We start from the raw sequence: 22,793 nt of genomic DNA, 5'->3' as shown, positions 1-22,793 counted from the left end.
ATTCCCTTTCACTATCGTTGGTTCACAAACTAGTGTAATGTTAACTGCCTCCTTCAAACATGCTTTCTCACTGCCCACGCACATCTGACAGGATGCTTATTGTTACACCACCCCACAGCAGTTGTTGTTGGAGCACTATGCGTTTGTGCCCTCCCCATTTTGTCTGATGTGGAAAACCACCAGCACATGTGGACATCGCATGGGATAAAAACTTCTTCCCTGCGTGCCACATCTCTCATCATCAACCCCAATTTCCAACCCACCAAAAAGCCCCCTGCTCCTCCTTTTGCTCTCATGGTGGTATTTTCTCAAACTCCCGGCTGATTCATGGCTGGCGGGTCCGGCCGAAATACAATAACTGAGGCTGAGTTGTCGTCAGGGCTGTCAGAAATCCAGAGGTGTCGCTGGACTGGACAGCGGTGAAGGACAAGCTATTGAAAATGGTTAGCTCAGCTTGCGATTGCACTGAGGGAATTTGTTTTTACACCAAACACAGCATGGCAGAGGCACTGGCCGGGTGAGAGTGTGGGTGGGTACAGTCAGGGGTTTTTGGCCGAGTCAGTGATGTGGCTGGGGGTGGATGACACCCTCTATCCAAGACGCTTCATGGGGTGTGTTGCTTAAGGGACCTCCTGCTAATTAAAGACAGCTGGCCCGAATAAATGAGATAATTAAACCATGTTCACTCCACAGAAAGCTCTTTGCCTTTTAATGCACTATTATCATTTATTTATCTAAAGCATCGGACTTCAAAATAGCACATTCGTTGTGCCAGTGAGCAGGCTGAGGTGTGAAACAGTTTATAAGCTGAACTTTCAGAGCAACGAGGTCATCTCTGCTACACAAACATCTCCCAGATGGCTGCAAGAACTGTGGAAGCAGAGGAGGCGGAGGCCTCTGGCTTGGCCAGCAAGGGGACCCACCGATGCCAAAGTAACCAAGGGACAGTGGGAAGACGGCTGTGTGTGTGTGTGTGTCTTATATTCAAAAATACAACGGTTTGTAATTGCATAATTGCTAAAATATGAATCACTTTTTGTTGAACTTACCTCCTTGTTTTAATAGTGGAGCAATAGGCACAAGCCTGTGTGTGTGTGTGTGTGTGTTTGTGTGTGTGTTTGTGTGTGTGTGTGTATGTACATGTATGTGTGTGCACATTGCTTTTCTTCAGTGAAATACCACTGATATTTTGTCAAGATTCACTGTCACTGGGATTGTGTGTGTACTCTTGCTTTTCAGACTTGCTTTTTGGGTTAAAGTTAGGTTAGGTTCAGGTTAAGAGCACAGTAACAGTTGGGCAGTTAGACATGTAGACATGATGGCTGGGATCAGAGGACAGGGAGTGCATTGTGGCTACACTCACAATAGTCTCTATAAACGTTTCGCTCGATAGAGACTGGACTTTCTCCCAGCTTTCGTTACTAAAAACTGTGTAGAAACAATTCGAAAGTAAAAAAAAACCTTCAGTGCAGAACAAATCCAAGATCTTTAGGTCAGTGACATGCAGAAGTTGTGTGCTTGTAAACACTGTCGATCCATATAACTCTGCTTGGAACATCCATTTAATGCTTTAAAAAGCTCTCTCCATGTTACAAAGTGATTTGCTATATCTTGTTTGTTTCACTACGGAGGGGAATGGGGGGAGAGCATCGTGTCAGGTGAGGCATATCCTGGAAGTAAGGGGTGTATGTTCGTCAGCGGCTGTTCTTGTCACCACTACTTGGTAGGCCTCTGGTACCGCAAGACAAGACCTCTGCAGCTGTATGTTTCTGTTTTGTTTGCACTTTTCAGTAATATCATTGCCAAATGGAGAAATCATTATGTTTTATTTTCTACATTAAAACCCTGTTTGTCTGGTTAGAACCTTGATCTTGGGTATAAAATCCTAAAATCATGCAGCGCCATAAACTGCACCAAGGAGAAAACATCTTTAAAAATGAAATGTCTCGTGGCTTACTTGACAATATTTAGCCATTTGTTTATATTAAGTTTTATCTAATTATATGTCTGTGTGCATAAGAAATGGTATTGTGAAAGCCTGACCTATAACTGTCTGCAATACCGTGTGTGCATGTGCTTTAGAGTGAGGCGGGGGACGAGACGGGACAGGGGGGAGGAATTAATTTGCTGACCAACTGGCTCCCTGTGTAGCTGTGACATGTTTATCACAGAGCAGAAACACATGCTGTCAATGATCACTCATTGTTTGAGTATCAGTTATCTCAACATTAAGGCCCATTAGTATTCTCTGGAAACCAATTCAATTAGTGCTCTCCAGGGGCCCCGGGGCCAAAACACCACATCAGTCAGGTCGCAGGAGAGAGCGGCTGTCACAACCAGAACGTGTGTGTGTGTAAGAGAGAGTGTTTAAATCTTAAATTTAGGTTAAGAATAAATATATTTTGCCTGTTCTGACTTCTTCTTGAGGCTAATTTATTGACAACATTTGGTTTAGCCTTAAAAGATCAAGCCAAGATAGAAACCTTTAACCTCATTTTATGCATACTTCTTTAACATGTGTTTTTATATTCCAGGTGTTATTTTGTGTTGAATGACTGTATTTGACTGTTTTGGTGAATCCATACTTGCCTCAAACTTCTTGGTCTCGTTCTGTGTCAGTTTGTTGTTGACTTAATTTTACAGAAATGCCCATATAAGTTGGTATGTTAACTATACACAACATATCAGAACATATTGTCTTGTAACTGCAATGCATTGGGGCTTTTTTTCTTCAACTGTGGGTGTAGAAATATGGCTCTATTTTCAGTGTCAGATACCAAAACTTAAAGTTTACTAATGATGTTTAAATCGCTGAAACATTTTTGTGCTGTCAAACATTACTGTAACTGCAGGAAATGTATGTGGACAGACTGAGCTGAGCTGGATGGAGCCTTCCTTTATGTTGAATGTCCCAGTGTGTAGGATTAGGATTAAGATCGCAAACCCTGTCGCTTCACCCTCCCCTTCCAAGTGCAAAGGAGAAACTACGGTGGAACTCTGCGTAAAATGCGTATGTCCCTAGTAAGACCAGTATTTGCAAGGTGACCTGCGAGTCTGTAGATACAAAAGGCTCATTGTAAGGTAACAAAAACATAATAATTCTGACTTTCAGGTGATTTACACTCATGAAAACATGCCTATAGAGTATTATATTCCATTTCTGCCAATAGATTGCTAAATGCCACACACTAAGGTTTGTTTATGGCTTCTGAATAAATGAATTGGTAGAAGTCTTAATGAGTGTAGTGAAAGGATGAGTCTGTCTGACTGTGTGTTTGATCGTATCTGTATATGTGTGTATCTGTATGTGTGCATAAAAAAGGTGCAGGAAGTCTGATATGTGGATTTTACTCTCATGATGTCTCAGATGTTTTGTCCAATACTCTAACCCCGGCAGGTGCTGCAGCTGCAGTACATTATTTCCCCTCAGGTCATCGTCATGGTAACACCTGTTTTAGGTGGACAGAACGACAGCCTTGGCCTCATCTTAATCCTGGTAACACAGCTGCCTGGATTACCGGCGCACCTTGACCTCGAACGTTTGAATCCCTCGCTTCCCGGGACAAAGCTGTCGGCCAGTTCACCTGCCGCTCCGCTGATGGCGAGATAAACGGAGGAGGAGACGTCAGGCTGAACAGAGTGTGATACACATCGGAGACGTTGCTTCATTTCATTAAATGGAAGCTGCTTGTGGCTCAGCACAGCGTTTTAGTGGGTATAACGGATGATTATTATCAAAACTCATATCAGCATGTCAGTGCCATTCATCTTTGATAAGATTTATTGCTGTTGAACTGATAAGAAATCTGCATAAATACCCATGAATATGTTTTAATCAAGGTTAAGTGCCCAACACTTAACACACACAGAATGTTTAAATCAAATATATCAAATTAAATGATGTATGTAAATGTATTTTTTAAGATGGGTCTTATTCTCATAATTGCTGCTCTTCTGAAAATGGGGTCATGCTCACTTTCCACTCACCGCCTCTGCTTTAAAGACTAAAAAACAGTACATATCAGCAATCAGTATAAGCTATCTGAAGCATTCCTAATAAACTAAAGTTACCAATTGCAGCTAACCAAACTAGCTTTATAAGTTGAACAATAAGAATGATGCAATTGTCCTTTAATTAACTACAAAAAATAAGAAAAGGCTCATTAAAATGGGGGGGCATATTCAAATGGACAGGGTATTTTATTATTTCTTAGTCCTACATTCTTTAAAAATAGTCTAATTGGAATAATTGATTTCAACAAACAAATAATTCCAAGGCCACCGTAGGAGGGTCAAGCGAGGGGGGTTGCGATCTGCAATTACACCACTAATTCTACACACTAGATCTTTAAAGTGAAAGCTGATTTAAGGACTACTGATAGTTTGTGAAGTTCTCAGTTCATAAATCAAAGAAGTCATAACTGACGACTGTAAGCTTGCAAAGAAAGAAAAGAAAAGCTGAAAACGAGAGACAGAGGGAGAGAGAGAGAGAGGGCAAGCGAGAGGCCAAGCGGCGAGTTGAGAGAGAGGACATTATTGGCTTAAGTCAGTGCAGAAAGATTGTTTCCTTTGGCCCTGTGCTGCGATTTCCTGCCCTGTGATCATCTCTTCCATATGATTAGGCCGGTGTGCAGAGCATGCAGTCATATGACGGGTTTTGCTCCACGCTGGCTGTGCAGACAAATGAAGCAGAGCAGCAACAGAGTCAGCAGGCTAACACAGTGAGGATTAGCTGCAGCAGCAGAGAAGAGGACACACAGGTGATGTGTTGTAGCTACCACGGCTAGCTACATGTTAGCATTGTTAGTGTTGGCTTTATGCCTTGGTAGTAGATGGAGACACTGTTTCTCATTTACAGCTGCATTAGTTAACTTAAACCTAATTTCTTAACCCTTAGACAGGCCTTTGAAAAAGTGAGGATTGGAGAAAATGTGCTTTTTTTCCAAAAAACGTCATCACCCTAAAGGTCTAATACTCAAAATGGTCTGCACAAACATAGACGTACAAGAGCACACTCACAAATATATGCACTCGCACGCACACACACACACCTACACACGTACACACTCAAACACACACACACACACACATAAATGCAGACCTAACCAGCTCTGAGTAGGGTCTATGTAATATAATTAGCTCAAATCAGTGACCTCCTTTTCAGACCCTACACAATGCCAGAGGGGCCCTGCTCTCGCTCAGCAACCTCCCAATACACACACACACATACACACACACACACACACACACTCCCTCGCCACCACCAGAGTCTCCCAGCTGGGACCTTCTGGCTAATGGAGACTGGACCAGTTAGCAATGTGTGACTGTATTCATGTGTATTCTTCTTTATTTTTCTCACTACTGGGCAACAAGTGTCACCCACTGATTTTATTCTTGGTTTTTTTTGTATGTTAGTATATCCATGTGTCCAGGACAAGTTGCTGTCCATAGAAAAATACAAAAAAAATGTTTTTACAAGAAAAAAGTTACAACAGAAGGAATGAGTAAAAGAAAAATATATAAATATAAACATGTATAAAAATCACAAACCTGCACAGTAACAGCTATAGTGCAAATTCAAATGTGCTTTGACAACATTGTTCTTAATTACAGGCTTGCCAATGAAGCAAAATGAGACACAGAGAGAAATATGAACATGTTTTTACATAACCACATCAGTCTATATGGGCAGTTTCCTCACAGGAAACTCAATGAGCGATATGAATGAATTGTCTATTCATTCTCTCTCTCTGTGTCTCTCCTCCTCATCCTAATGGCTTTGTCTGCCTGTGTCTGTGTTTATTTCTCTTTCTCTCTCTCTCTCTCTCCCCCCTCTACCCTCCCTCATCTTCCAGTATGTGCCCCCCCCCCTTCTCTCTCTCATTACCACAGCGATTTTTGACTAATCCTCTGACTAATCCTCTGCTACAGACGTACCTGATCGAGTATTGGGGAAGGAACCTGGAAAGCCAATTGCTTTAATTAAGGTGAAGAGTCCCTGACCATCTGAGAAGTTGGGGAGACCCCGCATGCAGTGTGTGCACGTACTGTATATGTGCATGTGTGTGTGAGCCCACCGCGGTGACTTACACACTTGACGAGGTTCTTCTGTCATTTGTCAACACCCTGACGGTTTAATCTTTCCTGCCTGTGCAAGTATTAAAAGATTATGAGCGTTCTGCATGGCTTCATGCACGCCGCATAAGGGGCTGTTTCTGCTGTGGCCCTTCACTTCATTCTCAGAGGGGGTGAGACGGAGGCCGACAGGGGGGGAGAAAGGCCCGGAGAAGCAGTGGATGTGATTGTGGTGGTTTGGGGGAATTTTTCTAAAACTTCACCATTTCACCACGTACCATACCGTGTGTTTTTTTAGCTTGTTAGCAGTGATTTTCAAACGTACCACTGAGACTGAAAAGAGCAGAATGGTTCTCATGATGCATTAAATGTTGGAAATTCCACTTCCTGAGAAGAAAAAATCAGTGGAGCCCCGCCACCCTTAGCTACAGTTGCTACATCTATTAATCTCTCCGTTCTCGCACTGCTCGTATGTAATTTACAGTGATAATACTTTGTCTTATTTATTGCTCAAAATTCATAGTGACTTTTGAAACAATGGTCTTCTGACTTTAGACAGAAGTAGACAACCAGCAGGCTTTTTATTTCTAGATAAACCTATGTAAACCATTGAAGTGACAACTGTCACTCTATCTAGCTACGTTAACTTTGTGAATTGGTTGGAAGTGCTGTCTCCATCTGATTTATTTTAAAATAATAACCCAGGTCTTAAATGTGCACAAACATACATGATACTATGTAAAAGTAAGACATATTGCTATAATGTAGTTATTAGTTATTATGTTAGTAACATAACTCTGATTGGACGCTCACTCACAAATACAAACTTGAACAAGCAATACAAGAGCTATAGTTATGTTTTATTGTTTGTATTTTCATTCATTTCAAACCTTTTTTATGCAAGTCCTCCAAACTAAACAACAAAATATCTCTAGAAGAAGAAGAACACATGGTTTGTGTCTTCCTTTGCTTCTGCTATAATCACATTTGCTGCTATATGTGTCACTTGAACATAAACATTTATCGTATTGGGACACTTGCTGAAACTGATGCTGTCGGTCTTCGTGGGGTACAGTCTCCACTTTTGACGTCACAAGAGAAAAGGCTTGTGGAGTAACTCGACAGAGAAACATTAGCTGTACCTTTGAACCAGCTTTAAGGCCTTTGCACATCAAGTCTGAATATTTCGTATGTTTTTTTAATCCATCATCCGATTAAATCTGTTTTGTGGTCCTCTCAGTTTAAAGTATACAAATGTATTGGGTCCAAGGTGTCAAGAGTGGTCTGTCTCTCACTCCTTCTCTCTCATTTTCTCTCCACTCCGTCTCCACTGGACGTCGTATTTATTTTTAAATGTGGAACAATTTTGGAAAATTTGAAAAAATACGGACTCACTAGGCTTTTACCAGCCAGGAGCCTGTACATGAACATATTGATATCCATTGTAACATCTTAAACAGTTCACATCAAGCTTGGCCCAAGTCTCAGGTTAATAGATGTGAGACCTGTTGGATATAAACATGAATGAGAAGATGTTTTACTGTGTTTAGTGTAGACAAACACTCCCACAGTGCCTCCATCTTTATGCTTTTCCAACAGACCGGGTCAGATGTAGAGAGTATATATTTCTTCCAGGCAGGGTGTGTGTGCGTTTTCATTAACACAGGGTACAGGTACTGAGGCGAGGTGTAATAGGCTCTTTCAGCGCCTCGGCTGGCTGGCGTGCTGCAGTGATCTTTCAGCGGCTCGGCGCCCCGCTAACACCTCTCTGCTCACTGCAGTCCTTCAATTAGCAGTTTATTATTGCAGGGGCCCTCAGCTTCGGCCCCCAGGCGCTTATAGCATGCCAATACTGCTACTGACAGTCTGTGAGCTTGTGTGCTGGAGAGAGATGGGGTGCCTGAGTGCAGAGTGACACCTTTCAGCAGCAGTCTTTGGGGTTTCTGATGAGTCGTCCTGTGAGCTGACCAAAGGTTTTGTGTATGTGTTTGAGCTCTGCAGAATATACAGATCCACTTGTGTGTGTTTGTCTGCATGTGTCCCATTAATACTTCCCCAATAAGTGTCCTGCTCTGCATGGTAAAAGCAGGGATGTGTTGTGGAGAACTCCGTGTAGCATGGCAAAATGCAAACTCATACATTTTTTATTTGGTGTTTGCGTCCTAATGTCTATGTGCTCTTGCAAAAGTTTCATTTAATTTACTCTTTTCTTATTTTATTCACATTTAAGTACTTATTCTAGTTAAGTTTCTCAATTTCTCTTTACTTATTCTGCCATTGTGCTGCTGTAGCACCTGAATTTCCTCTCTAGGGGATTAATAAAGGATTATTTTATTTCATCCTAATGGTTGTTTCTAGTGTTATGACAAATGGACATTCCTGAGTTATTATAATGGACATTCCTGTGTTATTATTGTACTGTTTTAACTGAGATTATGTTAGACATGAAAAATGATTTTATCTGGACTTTATCTGGCCAAATATTACAGGAATAGTTTCACTTTTTGTGAAGAAAAAAAAAAAAAAACAGGCAAGTTGCTTAGCTTAGCATAAAGCCTGGAAGGAGGCTCCAATAGCTAGCCTTGCTGTGTTCAAAAATACGCCAACCAGCACCTCTAAAGTTCACCAAATAACCAGCCCAGTATCTCCAGGAATCATGTCCATATTCAGTGATTCTTCAGCTCCCGATTTATGCCCAATGCCAATGTTCAGTGCCAATATGGAAAGTAAGGGAGTGTGTCACATTTGGCTTTCATGCTGGGCACCAGATTTTGTCACAGGTCTGCAAGTGTGCAATGTTTGCTTTTTTTAAACTATTCCCTAGTTCCCATGTGCAGATATTGTAAATGTGAAGTATTTAAAAACACTGGCATTGAGCGTAAGGGTTCAGGGTTTATTCTTATTCTTATTATAGTATTCTGGTCTTTGTCTGTTAATCTGTACATACCTTCCATACCATCTTGACCTTTAGTGATTTTCTGGAGACTCTGCTGGAAAGTCATCGTCACATTGTCACTGAGAAATATATTTACAGCACACAACTCCCTGTAAAACCAGAAATTTTAACATTTCTGATTGTGTTTGCAATAAAGAAACAAGGTATAACATGTTCATTTGTAAGCTTTAGAGGTGTTGGTAGGTGTATATTAAACTTTGAACAGAGCCAGGCAAACTGCTTCCAGTCTTTATGCTAAACTGAGCACATCCTGTTGCTCGAGCTCCATGAGCTTCACATGTGGTATCAATCTTTTCATCTAGCTCTCGGCTAGAAAGTGAATGTATTTCCCAAAATGTTTATCTATACCTCCAATGCATCCATTGGTAATTATGTTGGACACAAATAGGTTTCTCATTAATGGGTTGTTTTTAGTTTAAGTGCATTAAATAGAAGTTATTCAGATGATAATATGAAATGACACAGGTACATTAGCTTTATATGCACTCACCATCATGTAAAAAAGCCACAGCTCCTCTTAATAGACCATAGTCAATCAACTCGACTGTAATACAAACCAGTCAAAACACAAAGTGCAAAAATGGCATTGAGACATTCACAAGAACAGAATTGTGCTCAGATTTAGGAACAAAATCATTGTCTGTCACCATCGCATTCAAATCAGCAATCGTCATCTACAAGAAAAGATCAATTATCAAAAGCATCTGTCATCATCAATACTAAGCCATCAGCTGTATAATCACAACAAGGACACACAGAGAACAGAGCTTTATATTTCTGGGTAGAAACCAACATTAAAACTACAGTTGTGTCCACTGCAGAGTTCTCACACCTCTCTGTGTGTGTGTTTCACTAACACACACACACACACACACACACACACACACTACTGACAAATTGTGGGCTTCTCTCTCTTGTTTTTTGCATGACCAGAAACTATGCACACACAGTCTCTCTCTCTCTCACACACACACACACACACACACACACACACTGAGCTGCAGCCCCCCTCGCTCTCCTGCCAATGCCCTGCTGGTTAGATATTGTTAGGATTCCATTTGCCATTTACATTTTCTCTGCTTGACATAATTGAGGAATGGATGCTCTTATGAAAATTAAACTCCCAGTCCTCCTGGGTTACTGTAACCCTGTTAAAATGTAATGAGATTCTTTATGCGTCGTCTTGTGATTTTTTTATTAAATAGAATATCAGTATGACTAATTCCCCGGGCCCAAATGTAGACTGGGACACCGCATTATTGATAGGCCAGTGCATAAGTGGTCTCTCTTGGCCTGCCTCTAATGGCCTAATAATGCATTATACCAGTATCAGTGGGCCTGTGGCTTGCAGTGCTTATTGTCGTTATTGAAAACACCTGGGCGGACCATTCATCAAGGTTAAATCACCAGGGCCCATCCGTTCATTAGGCTGTCAGTAAACATCTTTATTTAGTTTCGGCTGCCGATACTGACAGAATAGAGGCACGAGGAGCCCTGACGAGCAGCTGCGGCCCCTGAGCGTCCAGGAAGACATGAGGACACGAAGCCACGAAGCTGGCCGCGGCGAGGCTCCCGGCCCGCGGTTGGTCCACGACCGCCGGACCGAGCCTCCCCTGTCAATTGGACGGATGATAAAGCGGAACGGATTAGGTTGGCCGTTCCCGGAATGGAGGCAATTTTACGATAGCTGTGCATTCGCTGTGCATATTTATCTTCTCTGATGATTGTTTTGAGTGTAAGCAGAGGGAGAGGCTGAAAAACTGTCGGGCAATCTCAGAGAATTTGGAGGCTTTTTCTCCTCGTGACAGATGGCTGAGGGCCCTAACGAAGAAAGATTGGCCGGGCGGAGGAGCCAGTGGAGAAATGATTAACCTCATTGACTCCCATCTTTAGTTAAAGAGCAACTTGACAAATCATCACTGCACAGGCTGTAGGCAGCAGTATTAACATATTCATATGGATACTAATTCAACACACATATGGCTTCTACACCTGACAAAGTACAATTCAATTAAAATGAAAAAGTGACACTTGAAAAAAGTCTGATTAATCATCCCAAACACAGATTGTTTTTGAGCATATTTACGTTTTAATTAGTTTGGAACAATCAATACATACTCAGTAAAGTTTGAGATTTATATTAGGGTCATATCCATGTCTGTTATATATAAAATGTGTTTCTGTCAGCACTTTACAACACATTCACTGGACTGATGAATCGGCTGATCTTCATTTGACACACAAAAATAATTTTGATGAATCTTGATCAGCAATATTGGAAGAAAATAATCAAAGGTTTTTAAACTCAGTTAGCTTTAAATAGTAATTAACATCCAAAATTTAAATACAAAGTACTTAATATTTACATTATACATATTTCAATGTTTTAACCACAGTCCAGCAGGCCTGGCTTGACTTTAGTTACCATTTGTGATATAAACCTTTGAGCTGACACTAAATAATAAAACATCATTACGCTCTAATAAGACTTAAGACTCATTTGTTTTATCCCTGGCCCAAACATGGATAAATAATTGTCCACTCATAATTAATTTCTTTACAGCCTCTGTGTGTGTGTAGCAGAATTGGACAATTTAATGAATAAATTAGGCAGGTTTGAGAGAATAAGTGACGTCTACTGCTGTGTGCTGTAACACAAATAGGACCTAATACGGTTGACCATGACATTAACGATTAATTCTGAGAAAATTGCAACAAATTAAGCAGATGAGATAAAGTTTAAGGCCTTAATTTTTGATAAAAAAAGAGAACAGAACCCAGACTCTGCTTTATTGGTTTGGATTCTAATCTGGAAAATGGACTAAAAATCAAATGCTGCCATCACTGGCTTTTAGCTGGTTCAAAATAAATGATGAGGGGGACTTCTCAGTCAGTCGGAATGAAGATTACAAAAGCATGGTGGTAAAGAATTTGCTGACTTGTGGTCCAGTGAAACAAATGATGTGTTGGTTCATCAGTTTATCACCGACTCTGCAAAATGCAGATATTTATGGGAATGTCTCTTTAAAAAAAAATTTTTTTCCTCCACGTCTTAATCACTCTTTTCTTAAACAAATCACCTCAAGCTGAACAACATGTTGTATCTACACAGTCCAACATGAAACACAGGCTTTTAAAAATGTATTATTAATTCATCCGCCCCTCCAGGTAGCTGAATTAATGTCAATTTAACTAATCTCTGTGAATTCTGTGTGTTTTTGTTCAATTACTACAACCTTTCTGCAAATTTGACCAATTATTGTATGCAAAAGGAGCCATACATCAGCAATCTCACTTTCTTGTTTCCTCCCGCAATTTCAGTGAGTGAAAGAGTGAAATCAGGCATTTTAGGCCCCAACAATAAAAAACAAAAAAAAATTCTGTGAATCATGGAGGGACTGATTTACATATTTTTATCTGCCACCCTCTACCTCTGCCTTTCCCTGGGATAGATTTACAGTAAAAGTCCGCACCAGATTTGGATTGACAAACAGGACGATGCTCATTTGCATGTATTTGACCCCTGTGCCATTTGAGCAGTACATGCTTTTTGCCTCAAACAGTCACTACAGATATTAGCTGTAAATTAAAGAAACAGATGCAAAGATGATGTGTATGGGAGTGTGTGTAATTCTCTGACTGAATTCAGATCTCACCACAAAGTTCAGTTCTTTTAACTTGTTTAGACTTGTTTGTCATTGCCTCACTTTTTGCCACAAATTAGCATCTAATCACATCAATACGTGTCTTTCCAGTTTTTATGCAATCGTGCCACCTCTAAAATTGTCTTCCCACTCATGTCTTCACATACATTACAGTTTTTTCAGAGGAAGTAGGGAAATAAAAGACCCACTTGCAGTTTGAACACAGTTTAAAAAAGTCTATAAATGTGAATAAAAATGCACACTCAACATGTTACTGTGATATATATAGTTTTTTTTTTTTATTTGATGGAATTGTGGCGATTAACAGACAGAACTGGAACGGTCAGAAGATATTCACACACACACACTCACACACACACACACACACACACACACCTCTGGCACACTTGGACGAGACACCACATGTGAAACGGGCGGCCGGCGGTGTTGATGAATTAATGTGGCGGGCAGCTCTTCTCCTGCCAGCTCGGGACACACAGCTCGGATTCATGGGAACCAAAAGTTCCAGGGAACAATATATCTCTCAGAGACCAAGGGCAGGGGGGCGTTAAGGAGCCGCGCACGTCTGTCACTGAGCTGGCCGAGCCCCGGGGCCTCAGACCAAACACAAACAAGCTGCAACCTGGGGAATTCAGATACACACTTTGATGCACACACAGTCACGATAAGCGTCTCACACACACAACTCAGACTTATAACAATATTCAAATTAATGTCTCATACAGGATATGGGCTGGAAGGTGTTTATATGGAGTAATCCTTGTATTACTCAGTCTTTATGAAGTTTGATAGGCTGTATATCTACAGAAATCATTTGAGATTTATTGTGATAAAAGTAAAATTTGAAAAATAGTTTGAAAATATCTTGTCAAAACCAAAATTAAGGACACATATGCATGTTAAACAAAAGTATGTTACATCTTGTTTATCTAGAAGCCAAAGATCTTTAGTCGCACAGCTGAGAACTGGTATTCTTCCACTGAGGTTGGCAAATTTAGAAAAATTTAGGAGGAAAATGTATTTGGGTGATAATTTGGGAGGAGTGGAAAGTAAGTCATTTCTTTTTGTATTGTGCAAATGTTGATTTAAGAATGTTTTTACGTAACCCTGAAATATTCTGGTGTCTTGCACAGTTGATTAAAAATTGGAATTTAAATCCTAACCCTATTTACTCTCCTTTCAACTCTATTTCTGTCAGCAGGTTAGAAGTGTAAAGAAGGTTTTTAGAGCCAGAAATTATCTTGTTAGAGCGCTAAGAGTGAACCAAAAACAGCTGTGAGCCTGACAACAGAAACAATGAGCTGAAAGAGGGTAAAAGGCTCTGTAGAGCTGAATGAAGCTGTAACTTTAGGTGATAATTCTCCGTAGATTGTCATTACAAACCACCCTTTTCATATACAAGCATGTAAAAAAAATTACTTTTACACTTTAAATTGGCTAACTTTGTCCAAAAAGCCTGAAAACAAAGCAAAATGGACTATTTAATCAGATGATTCTACTATACAGTAACAGTACATTTTGTCTGTGATTTATGAATTTTGTTCTGACATGAAGGTCTAAAAATCTGATAAAATTGTATAAACTGGTTTGTTATTTGGGTTTTTTTGTAGTAGTGTTCGTATACATTAGACTGGGGAATAAAGGTTGTTCATTTTAAAACCAGTTAAGAGTTGGTTTACCCTGACTGCGAGATACAGTGAGAACTGGTTGTGTTCTTCCTCCACTGACCTCCAGGGGGAGATAACAGCATGAAAAGCATCCTGACCTTCGACACAATCAGGACAAAGTGCTGCACACTGTGGAGAAATCACTTCTGAGCTCTGAAAAACATGAAGACGAAAGACTTCAAAAACATGATGAACATATTTATTTTCTCTGCTCGTCATGTCTCTAATTTGCTTTTCTTATTACCCTTGATGGAAGGAAACAGAAATCCTGGTGCCTTATAAGGAGTAGTAAAATAAACATTTCTTAAACAACAAGAAAAAACATTTTAAATTTTAAACAAACATAAAAGAAATAAAGTGAAATAATAATATAGCTTAATAATTTCTTAAGATATATGCAATTTTCTGTCTCTATCGCTACTTTTATGCATCAGTCCATGTGTTTTAGCCAAAGTCTCACCTGCAGTTGGCATTAAACTGACTAAAACATACTTTCAAAGCGGTGCCAACACACTTTCCAAGCGTCTGGAGACAGACATGAACAATTAAAAGCTGTTAAGTGACCTTGTTTGGCAGCAGCAGCACACCACACAGCAGCGACAGCAGCAGCTCTCCTGGCAGAGCGAGAGTGAAGCCTTCTCGACAGCGTTCGTCATCCCAGCCCGGGCCCCCGAGAACTTCTGAATGAGTAAAATGATTTGATTATGTTGAAGCTAATGACGAGGGGCATACTTAAATCCATCTCCACGGTTTTCTTTGCTTCTGCCCCTGATTCAGCGCGCTGTCAGCAGCTTGTTAGACGGGTTTTTACTGCAGTACTTCAGCTCACTGCCTCATCAGATGAATACTGAGAGAGAGAGAGAGAGAACAGAGGTAGAATAACAAAGGGAAGAAGAAAAAGGTTTGACCCACATAGTCTGGAATCCAAAGCTAATTAACATGTCTCAAAGTTGTCACTGAAAAGTTTCATACTCGGGCGGTGTGGAGGATAAAGTATTAGGCCTAACATTCGGTTAATTTATTTTTATTCAATCAAAATTATCAATAAAACTGACATACAGCATCTTTTATGAGGTGCAGTTCAAAATGCTTTATAGACGACTGACAAGCTGATAATAAGACAATGCAAATGTAAACAGTAAAACCATTCTTGACTACTGCACTGCAGAATATGAGTTACAGTAGCTATAACTGTACTGTAGTAAAGTGTGTTATGTATTATTATTAGATTGTTACTGATGCATTAATGTGCGTGCAGCATTTTACTGTTGTTGCTATTATGAAACAGTCGACACCATCAGAGAGAAGCTGTTTCTACATAGTTATTCTTAATGCCTGCCACCGGATTTGGTCAGATTCCCCTTGAAATCAATGAAACGAAGCAGTGGAAACAATACCACTTTTGTGCACAGGGGCCAGGTTCTTTGTTGCTCCTTTAATTAGTAAATAATCTCTATAGCTGTTATATAAAAGTAATGGAGTCAAAAGAACAATATTTGCCTCTGAGATGTAACTGAATTGAAGTATAAAGTTGCACAAAATAGACTGAAAAGCACAATTTACTTTCCACCACTGTAGTCGATTGCTGTACCTCATTACAACTACAGATACAGCCTCTGAATCCATGTATGTGTGTGTTTAACTTGTAAACTGTTAAATCACAAAATTCACAGTGTAGAAACTTCCTGGAGTCTTTGGGTTGCTGGGCAACTGGTCCCAATTTGATTAAATATTTAAAAAAGTCAACAGCGACTTGTCGTGTGCTCGGGCATCGAGAGTCCATGTGTTAAAGTTGACTGTCAGGACAAACCACTTTTACTCAGACAAAAACATCAAGACGCTCCCATAAGAATGTTAATTTGTGTCCCTGCTGCTGCAGAAGTCAATACAGACCATATGGAGACATAAAGTCACTTCTCCTGTAATTGACAGAATTTTAATACCAGGAACCAAAACTCAACAATCAGCAGCAGGCCGAGCTCGTCCCACCCTGCACTTTAACTGACATATCGAAGCAGTCGAACAAAGCTGGTGACTGACAGACAGTGACCTCTCCTTCCTGCCCGTCAACACAACAAAGACATTCGCTGTCCATTTACAGACAGCTGCCGCTCTGCACGCGGTGCGAGGCCTCCCTCCAACCCTCCGAAACCAAACGAATTACTGTAAAGAAAAGAAAATCACGTTAGGGACGAGAGTGGAAGTGAAGAGGAATCGCGGCCTGTTGTTCTAATATTAGCGATGCTATTGTTGTAGGTAAAGCCGAGCCTGCTGGGAGCTCTGTGAATGGTCGTAATACACAAGCATGTCGTGTCATTGTGATTAAATTTTGTACTCGGGACAATGTTCAGAATAATTTGTGTGTGTTTTTTTGTTGTGTGCCCATTCCCCCAGATGCATTAGGTCCAATCAGAGGACGTTGGTTGTCTTGTTACTGTCTCATCTACTGCTGTGTGTGTTTACGTGTGTGTGTAACAGGATTACACCAATGTATTGGGATGATATTGCTATAGCTTTTATTTAATATCAGATATCAGTCAGTCGCTGTTATAACTTTTAATATGATGGGGGAAACAATTTGACAACATTTTGATGAAAGCAGCCTGTAAAGACTATAAAAGAGGTTTTAAAATTCTATTTGGTTATCATTAAAATGTTTTTATTATTATTATATTTAGCATATTTATATATCTACATCACATACAAAACATGACAAGCATATATATTCATAAACACATACATATGTAAAAATACATACATATATACACTAGTACTAGTTACATTAAAGAAAACACTTAATACATGACCAGCGCATAAAGTACAGAGCTGCTAACTCAAAGAAAGAGGTCATGTTGTTGTTGCCGTAACTAACAATGATTTTCATTGATTGTTTAAATGAATCCATGAGTCAATATAATCTAAAAAATACTGAAAATGTAGTCTCCCACAGGTAACAGGTAACAGGTAAATTGTTTATTTTGTACCAAACCCGAAGATTTTAAAGAGAAAGGCAACACATCCTAAAGCCAAATTAATGATCAAAATTACTGTATTTTTATTAATAATCATAGTTTTATAAATTGAACAGATTCAATTCTTTCAGCACTAAATGCAGCTTCAGCTTTTTTTTCTGACAGAAATAAACTACAATTTATAACAAACACAATTCAAAAACCAGAATCAATCAACCCTTCTGCATGTGCCTGCTAATGTGTGTGTGTGTGTGTGTGTGTGTGTTTGTGTGTGTGCTTCCTTGCATTACAACCAGTTAGTCTCTGTGTTATCGTCACTTCCTCGTCCACTGCCGCAGGTCACGCCGGTGAAAAAGACAAAGAGAGAGCGTACAGAGCGAGATGGAAGAAGAAGAGAGGAAGGAGGAAAAAAAAGAAACGTTTCACCGCTTTCAGAGAGACTCCATTGGTGAGGAGCAACCCCCCCCCTCTTCCCGCGCTCTAATCACATTTCCCAAGAAAACTTTTACTTATGGCTAATGGAATTCGCTTAAAATTGAACCGCTGGGGCGAAAGTAGATTTGCATTGATCCAGATATGTATAGAGCCAAAGTCAGTCTATCTATTCTGTGAGGGAATTAAAGGCCGCTAAGCCTATAGAGCCAGACTGTATAATCCTATGTTAAAAGATCAATACTGGCTGGAACCCACGTGAGCTTCTTTCATTGTGTGTTATTGTAGTGTGTGTCTGCCTGAGTATACCCACATTATATACAACTGCGTTTTTTATCCAGAATGTATATTTTAACTGTAAATCCCTCAGTTTGTGGGAACTGTTGTTCGTCTTTGGCCCCGGTTCACCTTGAAGGCTCTTTTTGGTGGGTTGAAGGGGTGTGGCGGGGGGTTTTGCAGTCAGACTGTTAACACCATACAAATAAGCCTGGCTTCCCGGCGTTTATTTAGTCTGACACCCATCGTCTAGCGTGCCCTCTGACAGCTTTCACCCCCGGGAAGAGCAGAAGAAGCAGACTGAGTTGGCAGCCAAAGTGTGGTGGGTGCAGCTCTGGCTCAACGAATCCAACTGGATGTAAAATATGCCAATACAGCGCCCGCTTCTTGCGCATTTCAGAGCAACACGAGAAACACCATCTAAACTGCAGCTGCATCATTCAGAAATGATCAAACACATCAAAGAGACAGTAATAATAATAAAAAATCTAATTACCCAGAGACCAGTATGTTTCACATTTCTTTTTTAGTTTTTAAAGTGATCAGCAAACTAAAATCTAGTGATAGGCAATACACTGGATGAACGGTTTTAATTTCCTGTATGATACAGTATGAATTTTCCATATACTGCCACACAGGTGTTGTTATAGTTAGCTAAAATTAAATTAAACTAAAAATAAATTCAAACTAGGTTTGAAACAATTTAGTTAACTAAAATAAAAATAATGTGAAAATAAATTATAAATTAGTTTTAGTCAATTTGGTCAAATTGTAAAGACCAGAGGCATCGGTGCATAATAGTTGTACAAAATAGTTTGTTGAGACTTCGATGTCTACGTGACTGAGTCAATGTGTTTGTATTGTAAAACTTTTTCTGAACTTCTTAAATCTAACCCCTGGCAAATACTTTCCCATACTGTAATAAAAAAACTAAAGCTAACACTGAAACTAATAAAAAAGAATCAAAAACTAACTTTTAAAACAATAACTAAAGAAAAAATGGAAAACTAAATAAAAACTGCAGAAAATAGGTGTTTTTCTTTTTTCCTTTCTTGACATTTTGTGAGTTTATTTAGTTCATTAAAGCTGCTCATCTCTCTGCTGCAACTACTGGGGCAGTGATTAGAGGGGGTCATGCATGCGTGAATATATCGTCAATCACCAATTGTTGGATTGACGATGGCTGGTTGGAATATTTTTACATATCCGCCAACCCAGTACAGCTAGAGAATACAGCCATTTTGCTTGACTAATGACTACAACAATAAGTTAGTCGACTTTAGAACCAACTTGTTTACAACCTGTATGACTACAAATATTCAGACCCAAGTTGCTATCGTTCTTAAACTGCCAGCCTTCTGTTATATAAAGTCTATTCGCACCATTATTATCTCAGAATAACTTCAGGAAAGTGTTCTTTCTTTGCATGTGCTTAACATGGAATCACAGAGGGAGATTAGCTAAGTGGTCTACCTAATCAAATCACAAGGTTTTAACTGGGTGACATTGATCAGCTCAGGAAAATAATTCCTCCTGGCAGTCCATCAATCTCATACATATTCACTTCCCCCCTCAAACATCTCGACGGTTTCCCCCGTAAACCCCGAGAATGTGCTAAATGACCTCACACACTGACAGCGTCGCCACACACACACCCGATAGTGACCTCATTGATGAGCCAAGTCCTGCCAATACTGAAGCACACACACACAGAGACTCATCAGTCAGGAGGTCACAGCGAACCCATCATCATCACACCGGCTGGAATGGGCAGCGGCAGCAGCGCAGCAATGACATTGCCGAATCTGATGACTAAGAAAATCCAAATATGAGATTAGTTCCTCTGACTACCCTGCTCCTAAGTGCCACTCCACACAAATGGGGCCCTAAGAAGATAATAACCGTACAATTGCTTTTATAGGGATGGAGTTATTCAATTACAAGCCTTTGGAGTGAAATGTTGCTATAACTGTACCACAGCCATACACAGCAGGGAGAGCTGAGGACGAAGTTTGTACGAAGAGGAAAAGAAATATGTTTAAAAAGTGTGTGAAAATACTACATGCAACGCAGAGAAAGTAATAGTGAATGAGCAAATCTTTTTTTATTCTTAGTTTTTTAAATTCTACCTGTATTTTCCCCACATTTTCTTTCAACAGATGCTTCAACTCCTGACCTGGAAGCTGCCCAGTCTGCTGGCCACAAACCAGCTTAGAGGTTAAGTACCTGGTCAAGAGCATCTTAGTGGTGGTAATGATGGAGGAGGAAGTTTGCTCTTTCATTTTCCAGCAGTCTAATTAATCAGCAACTCTTGGGCATGTTTGTATGTGTGTTTTGGGAATTAAAAATAAAAATGACTATTAAACTTGCTGTTCTGGGCTACTATGGAAACATGGTGGTTCAACATGGCAGACTCGATAGAAGAGGACCCGCTCTCTATGTAGATAAAAACATCTCATTCTAAGGTAACAATTCTTACTTTCAGGAACCTGCTGCGTCATCGTTGTCCACAGAGTCAGAGTCCTGGCTGGAGCCGCTGTAGATCATCTGACCTCTGTTGGTTTCGAAAGGCTGTGAACCCAATTCCTCATTCTCCTATGCTAGCTCCTATGCTGGTCGTGTAAACAAACCTCCCCCATTGTCTTTCAATCTCCCAGTCCACGTAGAGTCAGCTAGTAGGAGTAACTAATGGTAGTTACAGTTACTTTACAGCAGTAAAAGGTCTGTGTAGCAACAATAATGATACTTTTGGGCAGCTCCTTACTGGAGTTTAACGTTTATTAAGACGCTTTAGTCTTTATTAGGGGGCAGCCCTAGAAAACATACCTATGAAATTACATCAATTTCTGCTAGTAGACCTCATAAATGTTATACATGTATATATTAGAATTATGTTAGATTATTATGCATATTTTTTGTCTATCACATGCCACCACTCTGCTAACACTGATTGTGCAAATGGTTTGTTACACAGAACCATGCTGCGTTACATTGCCTTAAAAAATGGGACATTATTCTGGACTGGAGGTTACCATCTTGCACAAGTCACATTAAGAACCTTCTTAACGTCACAACGCTTAATTGAACTGCCACATTCAGATGCACATACAAGTAATGGAAATAAATGACTTAACAAACAACCGCAATCTTTTCCTAAAACCCTCAACAGCATGTAACTACAGTATATTCTTTGCCACGCTGCACATTTCCACCAATGAGAATTAACTGCTGCTGTGCAGCGGACCAGGCCGGCTAAAAGAATGAGTGCGTTTGACCATTCTTCCTCAGCTCTTTGGCAGCATCCACTCAGAGCTGTTGAAAGTCCCGAGGCAGGCTCGCCCTCTCCCCAACCCGCTACCTCCAACTTAATCCTGTTTGTCCCCGTTTACCAGGATTGAAGTGGAGAGGCCTCTCTGGATCCCCCCGCTGCCTCCCACGTTTAAAAACATTTCCTGGACCATATCTATGTGCCCTCATCCAGGACAACTTCTATTACTTACAAATTACAGGCTCGGTAACCCAGTTAACCATCGAGGCTTTGGTTCTTCTGGAAATCGACAGGGTTTCCAGGGGACAGCGGCTCGGCCAAGGGCAAACCACAACTGAGCGGGTTGTCTTTAGGAAGGAAGATGTCGAGAGTTGGCTCACAAGATGGTTTTTAATGATCAGGGATCATGACAAAATGTTGTTGTTTTTATTATCATTTAAATAAAAGATCAGTCATGTTTTCTGATGAGGGAAAAATACATCTACAAAATTAAAAGTTTTTAAGGTAAGTAAATCGGAGGAAAAAAATCTAATCAGAAAATTTCACATGCTTGTTTTCACATCAGTATTACACGATAATCGATTATCACAAGCCTCCATTTTCCCCAGAGAGATCCTCAATAAAGACTTACTTAAAACTATTGATCAATCATCTTCAAACACTGCTTGATGGTCTGAGGGGTGGAGGTGGAGATGTGCCTGTGGATAATTACCTATAAGCCTCTGGGGCGTAAGTGAGTAAGTGTGGAAGTATTGAGGGGAGATCCTATCGAACTCTGGAGGAAATTAAAGGAAGAAGCTTGGATACTAAATACAGGCAATATTTTACATTTAGTAGTTTTTATATTTCTCCACACTTTACATACAAAACCTTTTTCTGTCACCTATTCTAGTTACTTTCAACCACTGCAAGCCATAAATGGTTTTGGAGTTAACTATTGTGTCAAAGGCTCACAAGTAAAATCTGTAATTATGAACAAGAATGGGAGAAACTTTACCAAGTTTTCTTTCCCTTTAAGATAATGTTCAGATAATATGAACTGTAGCTGCCGCAGAACATGTGAGCAACTGGTCTTCCCAGAAATGGTATCTCTTTTGCATTAGTTGTGTTTGCATCCACCTGTTTTTATGTGCAGTTTAAAAAAAAAAAGTAGACATTTATTCAAATTCTTTTGCCTTTTTTCAAAATTGTTTGGGTGCCAACCTGGGTATTGATGATTCCAATTGTTTTGTATAGTTGTTGAACATAGGCACAAGAAACTAACAACAAATGATTTGAAAATAAGAAGAAATGTATGTATGCATCTGTATGCCCCTATTTTAATATGTGTTATAAATGTCTTTAACACATAAATAAAAAACTACATTAGTCCCGTTATCGTATTAACAATCTGGTTGAATGTTGAAAAAGGTTAAATTATAATAATATATATATATATATATATATATATATATATATAACTTTTATATATTGTGTAGACTG

The sequence above is a fragment of the Morone saxatilis genome, unplaced genomic scaffold, assembly GCF_004916995.1.
Source record: "Morone saxatilis isolate NCDOM2014 unplaced genomic scaffold, NCSU_SB_2.0 Contig24, whole genome shotgun sequence".
Taxonomy (NCBI): Eukaryota; Metazoa; Chordata; class Actinopteri; family Moronidae; genus Morone; species Morone saxatilis.
This window is presented reverse-complemented; position numbering follows the sequence as displayed.